Source organism: Rhinopithecus bieti, unplaced genomic scaffold, assembly GCF_001698545.2.
Source record: "Rhinopithecus bieti isolate Rb0 unplaced genomic scaffold, ASM169854v2 scaffold_50384, whole genome shotgun sequence".
Taxonomy (NCBI): domain Eukaryota; kingdom Metazoa; phylum Chordata; class Mammalia; order Primates; family Cercopithecidae; genus Rhinopithecus; species Rhinopithecus bieti.
This window is the reverse complement of record NW_016820218.1, coordinates 371,062-379,996: the sequence shown is the minus strand read 5'-3', so window position 1 is coordinate 379,996 and position 8,935 is coordinate 371,062. Positions and strand designations below refer to the sequence as shown.

The 8,935-nt window shown below is 38.9% G+C and overlaps 1 long non-coding RNA gene across 1 annotated transcript in view; it reads left to right on the top strand.

Moving 5' to 3' along the window:
* LOC108520344 (uncharacterized) overlaps nucleotides 1–1,248 on the top strand; it is a 42,094-nt gene extending 40,846 nt beyond the window's left edge. The window contains exon 6 of the long non-coding RNA XR_001882886.1: nucleotides 108–1,248. This is a non-coding gene — a long non-coding RNA (uncharacterized LOC108520344). The remainder of the gene's footprint in view (nucleotides 1–107) is intronic.
* Nucleotides 1,249–8,935: the final 7,687 nt, after the last annotated feature.

Genomic DNA, 8,935 nt, shown 5'->3' with positions numbered 1-8,935 from the left:
AAAAAAAAAAAAAAAAAAAAAAAAAAAAAAAAAATTCACTTAAAGAGGAATAAATCTAATGTATCCTTGTTTTTTTATACTGATTCTTTTTTCATTTCCCATCCCAGGATTGAATTGTCATTGCTTGGCTCTCAAGAACCACGTTGTATATTTTCTGCTGCATGAATCATTATAAACAACAGCTTTGGGAAGGCATTCTAGGGCCAGTAATTATACTGATGAAACAGAGAGACTGTATTCCAAGTGAGGTTAATTTTAGCAGAAGTCAGATAAAAATGTTGTCAACTAACAGCAAACATGCTGGCAATGGAGCCAAAAGCACTGGTAGCAGAATCTGCTTGTTTGGGCTGAGCAATTCCCAGGGTCACCACAGAGAGCCAGACCGGACCTCCTGGCAGCCCCAAGTTGCTTAAAAGTTTGAAGTAGACACAATTAGCTGATTATGTCATAATCCTGAGAAATTACAAATGGAAAGTTTTCTGAATTAGAAATGTAACCAAGAGTATATAATGCTGACCATTTTAAATTATGGGTGTGAGGTGGGGTTGTGAGGGGGTGGCGAGGCTCATAGATCTCTAGTTGAGAACTGATCCAAACTTAAAACATTTATTTCTCCATGGAATAAGCTATTCTGTGAAGAAAATCCCTGAATAGAGAAAAAGAATGTTGCATCTTATTAGGAAAGACATTTAGAGGTCTTTTTTTAAACATCCATGCTTAAACTTTGTTCAAAATTATGTTTTCTGCAAGGAATACAGTTTCTTTAAGAAATCACACAGGCTTCTTGTAGCGAGTATCTATCTCAGTTCAGCTTACAGAAATTAGTTACTGGATAATTAAGCAAATGAGTCTTTCCAGAAAAGAAAAAATTAAGGCTAAAATTGCAAAGGCAATTGGTGAAGAAGTCTGCCACTGAAGAGAATTTTGGCATAAGGAGTTCAAAGCATGACTTTAAAAAAGCCTTCAGCAAACTCAGAGATTGCCTTTGGATGATACAAGAATACCAACTCATTTTAAATATAATAAATACAGGGAAAGAATACAAGAAAGCATCTACCTTAATTTTCCTGTAAGAACTGTACCTGAGGGTAAGCAAGTACTAGATAAAGAGTAGTTCTTCTTAGAAAATGTTTTATCTAATGAAGAAGGAATTTTAGAATCAGAAGATCACCATTTTACAACCCTCAGTGAATTAACGGATCTGTGAACTGACCATCAACAGCTCCTGACATTACATCTAAAAAATGCAAACAGAAATCATGTGCCTCCTAATGGATGTATACAGCACCACCAATCAAGTAGTCTTGCCAATAAAAAAAGAAAAATATCTTTATCTATCTATCATCTGCATATTTATCTCTATCTATTTATCTATCCTATTGTCTATCCATCCATCCATCCATCCATCCATCCATCCATCCATCCATCCATCCATCCTATCAATCTATTATTTAGCTAGCTAGCTATCAAACTTGAATGTGATCAAACCTCTAAATATTCCTATCAACTTATAGGAAACAAAAGAGACAGGGGAACATGTTCAAAGACACCTTGAGGATGCAAACAGCAGAAGTTAAACAGATGGAAACTCCATGAGACAAACAATTTGGCTTCTTCAGGAATAAAGTTGTAAGGAAAAAATATTAGATATAGTAGAAATCTGTAGATTATTAGAGGCATAAGAATCATGTTAACTAACTGTAATTATGTTCCTTGGTTAAATCCTAATTTTAACAAAGAAAATACTTAAAAATATTTATAAGCCAATTGTAAAAATATGAGCACAAAATGAATATGTGATAATATTAAATAATTATTGTTACTTATTAAAAGTAAAGTCTATATTTTAGATATATGGTGAAATATTTACAGATGAAATACTCGAATACTTAGGAGTTACCTCAAAGTAATCTGATGTGAGTGGGGAAGTGGTAAGGAGTTTAGAAGAAACAAAAAATTATATTAAAGCATTTGAAGCTTTGTGATGGTTACATGGGGGCTAATGACAGATTAAAGATACATTCATCTGCTTTAATATGTGTGATGAGGAATCCAATTTCATTTTTTGATGTTTGACTGCTGAAAGCTTTTAAGCCTCACCTTTCCCTCATCCCCTTGGACCTCACATCTGGGCAAACTGATAAGAAAGCCTGGTATTCCCTTCCTTATCATAGGTGGAAGAGTCAAATCTTGCAGGCCCCTTCCCAAACAGGCAAACCCTCCTCCTCTCCCCACCCAGGCCAATCTCCTTTCCTGGCTTTGTCAAGCCATTTCAAACCTGCTTAAGAGACCTGCCCCACTCTCCCCAGAGAACTCAATTATGTAGCCAGTTGGTCAAACATGTGGGTGGCCAGGGCACCCCACTTGCAGCTGGTGTCTGAAGTAGGGGCAGTCTTGTTGGAGATGCTGCTCTTTAACTTGTGCGGTCTGCACTAAATCTGGGTGGCTAAGATCAGAATTGTGCTGCAGTCCACAGTACACCAGTTGGTGTCAGATAACTCTTCATTTACTCCTCTCTCAGAAACATCTAGGAGAAAGTCATAAAACTCATCTTCTTTTCTAAATACACCTCACTGAGCCACTGGGATGTCTCCTTTATACAAAAAAAAAAAAATGAAGGTTTGGGTAGATTGAAACTCATAAAAGCAATTAAACGATTCTAGAAAGCAAGCTGTATCTGAGGAAACAAGAAGCAATTTCTCAGCTAGGAGAGAATACCATTACACTGATTCTACTCAAGCACAGATTACTCTTATTGGGCCCTGCTTTATTTCTGACAAGCCTAGAGTTATTTTTTGAACACACTAAAGACTTCAATATTAAAAATAACTTCAAGCTGAAGGCAGAGGAACATAAATTAATCCATTCATGCAACATATATATTTATTGAATGTCTGCATATGCCAGGCATAGTTCTAGACTTTGGGCATCTATGGCCAAAGTAGATACAGTCTCTGCCCTTATAGAGCTTACAGTCTAAAAAGGGCTTGGATGGGGGAGATAGACTAGAAAAGTAAGCAAATAAATAAGTTAATTTTTAGAATTTTGATAAGTGCTTTAAAGAGAAATTTAAAGTTAGCTGGAGGAGAATAGCTGGAAACAATGATCTCAGTGATGATGGGCAGCTATGTGAAAAGCAGAAATGAAAGGGGGTCTAGGTCTCTCAGGTGTAAAACCCAGGCATTGCACAGGGCCCTGTGCTTAGCAGGGTGTCATGCTTGCTGTAAAGCTCAACTGGCACCACCCTGAAATTCTTAATAATGAGAAAGAACATCCACATTTCAATTGTGCACTGAGACCTGCAAAGTATGTAGCTAGTTCTAGGGAAAAGCATTACGATTAGAAAGAATAGAATTTTCTCAGACTGAGACAAGGAAGAATTGGTTGTATGAGAAAAAATGAAAGACAACCAAGAAGTTTGAGGGGAAAGAGTGAGGAGCTGAGTGGCAGGAGATGAGGCCAGAGGGAGGCAGAAGCTCTGGCAGTTGTGGGAGTGTCCTCTCCGTTGTGGCCATAGATTCAAGTGAGTTCAGTGACACCTTATTAGTCTATTTTCATGCTGCTGATAAAGACATACCTGAGACTGAGCAATCTACAAAAGAAAGAGGTTTAATTGGACTTACAGTTCCATATGGCTGGAGAAGCCTCACAATCATGGCAGAAGGCAAGGAGGAGCAAGACACATCTTACATGGATGGCAGCAGGCAAAGGGAGAGCTTGTGCAGAGAAACTCCCATTTTTAAAACTGTCAGATGTGTGAGACTTATTCACTATCAGGACAACAGCACAGGAAAGACTTGCCCTCATGATTCAGTTACCTCCCACCGGGTGCCTCCCACAACACATGGGAATTCAAGATGAGATTTGGGTGGGGACACAGTCAAACCATATCAGGCACAAAGACCATGCCCTCCTGGGGAGCCCTTTCTGACAATCCATCCCTAAACTGGGGCTGAAACCTTACATCACAGGCCAACAAGAGGCAATAAGCGGCTGGAAGAGAGCCAGCTGACTGGAGGATTCCTGTTGGTGCTCTCACCTGGAGGCAGAGGGCAGTTGGATCTGGAGGTGGGGACCACTGAAGCCATTGCTGGGATGATGGGGCTTCTGTCAACCATCATCAGGGATCCAGGAAGGTAGAAGCGCCAAGGAGAGGAATCTTCAAATGCCTAGGAGTTATTTTTCTCTATATTCTCACTTTAAAGTAATATTTCAAATCCTGTATTCTTTCTTCAAAGAAAATCTGGCATTTTAAATAGAGTCTATTTTGATTTGATGAAACAAAGTCAATTTATAAATCTAGTCGGCTGTTACTAAGTTAGGAATAGCAAATAACGCCATCAAGTGGTGAGTAAAACTTAAATCATTTGTAAGTTTCAGGTATTTTCTGCTATGTGTAAGGTAGGACATTCTAGACTTTTTTATTGTGTGAGGAAAGCATCTATTTTTATTTCTCTCAAACCTTGAGATCACTAGATACTCAGGAGACAGGGGTTTAACAGAGCTATCTTCAAACTGATTGGAGACAGGAAATTGCTACCAGCTACTTTTCTTTCCCATCTGAAAATCCAGGAGACCTTCGGAGAGAAGGCATAGCGCAGTACAAAGGTCATGTTGGAACTGTTATTTAAAGTATCTAAAATGTCTACATCTTTTCCTCACCAGTGGGGGCCCTGAGGCCAACAGGTCCTCCTGACCAGGCCGTAGTCTTAGACAATGGTGCCAGGGTGGGATGTAGTGATTGAACTGGTACAAGATGGCCTTGGTAGGTAGCTGATTTTATAGACCCTCAACACCCGCCATGTCTGTTTGGGGATGAGAAGATGCTTAGGAGGTAGGCCTTCCTCTACTCACCTGAGAAATGGAGCTTATGAATTAGAATAAAGAAAGCGGTATCTACAGTTGTTGAACACCTATGATGTGCCACACACTTTACATGCATTCTCACCACAAATCAAATAAGTAGTTCTTCTACAGTTGCTAAAAGTGAAGCTTGAAGCAGTTATGTAAGTTACCTAAGGACTGGGGTCTTAATGCCCGTGAGTGGAACCCTGGAATTTGTGCTTAAAGTCTCCCTGAAGTCAAAGTCCATTCTCTCAATGTTTAGCCCATTCCTCCCCAAGGAAGCCTCTTTGCCCACTTGCCACAGAACTGGAGCAGAGCTGGGTCTGCAGTCAGCACTGTGTCCATCTCAGACTGGCTGATTTCTGATTGGCCCAGTGCCTGCAAGAAACAGATGGAACAGACACTAGGATGCTGCTGTGCTCAAAAGAGACAATCAAGCCTTGCTCCGTAAGACTTTTCTACATGACATTTTGTTAGATAGTTTGAAATGTTACTGAAATCAGGACACTAAAAAGCAAACATTAGCACAGCTTGGTTCACTGGATGTATGCTGAGATTGGTTGTTATGTTAAAACAGATTCATTGTTATTATGTTTTTAAAATACTGTCCAGTTCAGCACAGTGGGTTTTGCTTTAAATACCAGATGGCTCCGAATATCCAGCCAGATTCTCTCAGGGTATAAGAAATTTCTTGGCAGTAAACTGGGCATTTGGGGAGGTGTATTAACTCTTTCTGACTTGTAATATGTTGACTATTGAAGTGCATCTGTAGTGTTCTCCAAGTGTTAAAGAGACTCATTCAGAGAATTAAAAACTACCTAATGCATATGAAAAACCAGACATTATTAAAGAGAAATTACTACCAAGAAACTAAAAATGATGGATTAGATACAAGCAATACTGTCTCTAAATTGGGTTTAACTATGACCACCGAGATGAGTGAAAAGAATGATCTAGCCACACTGTCCTCCTTTCCCCCTGAATTGGTGAACCCTCTCCAGCCTTTGGACCTTTGCAAATGTGTTCCCTCTACCTGGAGGGCTTTCCCAACCCAGCTCTATAGTGTGGTTGTCTTTTTCTTATCTTCTTGGCCTCAGCTTAGACGTTACATCCTCAGAGAGCACTTCCTTAGCGGTTCTTTGTCACTTTGTACCCAGTTTATTCCTTTGGCAGCATTTCTCACAACGTGGCATTTTTTCGGTCGTCTTTGTGTTTATTTCCTACCTCCTCCTCTGGAATATAATCTCCGTGAGGGAAGGATCTAGCATATTTGCTTGAGTGATGTGTCGCCAGCTCCGAGATCCCAATGCCTGGCACTTTCAGAGAATCAGTAAGTATTTGTTAAAAGAATTCATGATTAAGTATCCATTGACATTTGACAATAATTTCGAATGCCAAATTTCTCTAGTAAAAACAAAATCTAAATTTTGTCTTTATAATTGATCTTCCTCTTAATAATTATGAATACTTTATTCCCAAACAGAATACAGAAGTTGTTACTCATGTAATATATTAGAAATAGCAGGAAGATACTATGCATTTTTTTTTCTCTTTTTGAAGGAAAAAAAAATGATAGTACACTGTTATGTGGAGATTCAGAGCAGAGATAGTCTTGAAGCAATCAAGATATTGACTGGCCTTCACGTTTGCCTGGGAGAGAAAAGTATGAGTGGAAAGATCAGAAACAAACTTAACCTATTACTATATTGAGAATTCATATTGAAGGAATTTTGACTGAATTAATAATAGCAGAGAGGAAAAAGAAAAATAGACTAACAAACATGATGAAACAAAGAGTAATATTGTGGTTTTTATCTAAACTAGGTTTGAAAATTCTTCTTTGTCTAATTATTTCTGGAAGATGTATGCTGGGTTACATGTTATGAGACTTTAGCTAGATTGTTAGAAACAGTGAAGTAAATGTATCATTCTGGTATAATTAGAAAAAAAGAGAAAAAAATGATGGCACAAGACTTTCAAAAGATTTGGAAAGATAGTATGTTCTATAGGACTTGGACTGAAAGCCTAAAACTTTGTACTAAGAGAGGTAAAGTAAAAGCAAATTTAATTACCTAAACACCACCAGTTAAGAAGGAGGAAGGGCACTAATTTCAGGAGGGAAAAAATGATGTGGCCTTGATAATACTAGATACTAGATGTCTTTATTGATAATACTAGTACTAGATGTCTTTATTTTAAGTCTTTTCTCACAGATGGAACGATACTAATAGCATATGAAAATATTATGATAGATGGAGAAACTGAGTTTTTAATTATCCCAAATTTATATCATTTGTTCTCATGCTCCTAATAAAAAACAAAGCTCGCATTTTAAATTAATAAGCCTGCCTAACCCCCAGAATTTGGCATCTGCATCTGTCTTGGTATGGATGAGAACATATTTTATTTGCAATATGTTGCTTGTTTGATTATTATTCATTTTCCTTTTGACTGTCAAAGTGCTTCAGTGCAAACCAATTCCTCTCTCACACTTTTTAAATCCCACTGCAAGTCTGGGCAGAATCCTCGTTTAGGTCTTCTGCCGCATTATGGTGCCTAAGCTATGGCATTACCCTAGGCTACTACAATGTTCTCCACTACTCTGGCCTCATGGAGCGCATTCTCCTTTCTTTGGGTAACAGAACTCTCATATTTTCCTTGGGGACCCAGCTGTGACTGTGACTCCAACCTGCTCATATGGCACATCCTGCCCTCCTGGCTGCAGTGTTTGGTTGGGGGTAGGCACTTGACCCAAGCTGATCCAATCAGAACTGATCCTGGGACTTCTACAGGAGCCAAAGGAAGAAGGCTTTTCCTCCCCTGGACTTTCAGCTATGACTCTGTTAACCTGGAGAAAGGAAGCCTACCATAAGGATTGAGCTTGCTGGAAATAAAGCCATACAGAGGATGATGGCATAGCCCTGAGATGGAGAGAGGCTCCTACCTGACAACCATTCTGAGCAGGTGGATTCAGCTTGTGACTTGCCCTTTGACTGGATGGAGAGTCATCTGTCCTAGAGGTTCATTGTCAGTTCGTGGGCCAGTGACTATCTATTATAAAGTTATCACTCATTCATGGTGAAAAGAGAAAAATCAGATTAAGGCCAAGAGTTTTCAAAGAAGTTAGCTTTTCAAGTTGAAGAACTGCTCCTGTTTCTAAGACTGTAGACCTTGTACATCTTTTAATGTTAAATAGTCCTTCATTTGTGATAGTAGATGGTATTTTTTAATGTCTGTATTTGGAATATAGGTATGTGATGACACCTGCTGTAACCCCAGATATTAATAGATTAACTCAATAAATTAATGACTTCCTCAAGTAAAATCTGAATATAGGGACTATCCCCCATGTTCACTCAGGGACCCGAGTTGGCTTCCATATTTTGGGTCTGCCCTTACCTAGATTCCCCAAGGTCTCCTCTGTCCAGCTGGCAATGTAGGAAGAGAAGGAAGATTGCTAGAGGAAAATTTTTATTGGTCAAGCCTGGAAACGTGATATACAATTACTGCTATTCCTATTCCATTGCTAAAACTCACCATGTGGCCAAACCTAACAGCAAATAAGGCTGGGATTTACAGTTGAGCTGTCCGCCCAGGAGGAAGAGGAAGCAGGATTAGTGACAACTTAGCCAATCCCTCCCACATTTGGCAAAATTAAGTTTCAGGCCTTCTGTTATATATCTTCTTTTGTTCTTTGAAAGTTTAGTAGTCTACAAAATCCAAAAAAACCTGGTAACGACTGATCTAACTTCAATTCCTTCATTCTATAAATGTGAAAACTTAATTCTGAAAGGTAAAATGACTTGCCTAAGATAGCACAGCTGTAAGATGACACATCTGTACTTAGATGAACTGAAGCCAGGGTGGACAGCTTCCGTTAAGCCAGGGTTACCCAAACTTCAGTCATTCAAGTCATTCCTTTGTTATCAGTTTAACTGCACCACCCCTACAAAAGAAATGTTAAAGTCCCCCAGTATTTCAGAAATGTGACCTTATGTGGAAACAGAGTTCTTACAAGAGTAATACAATTAAAATGAGGTCATTAAGGTGGGCTCTGATCCATTATGACTGGTGTCTTAATAAAAGGGGG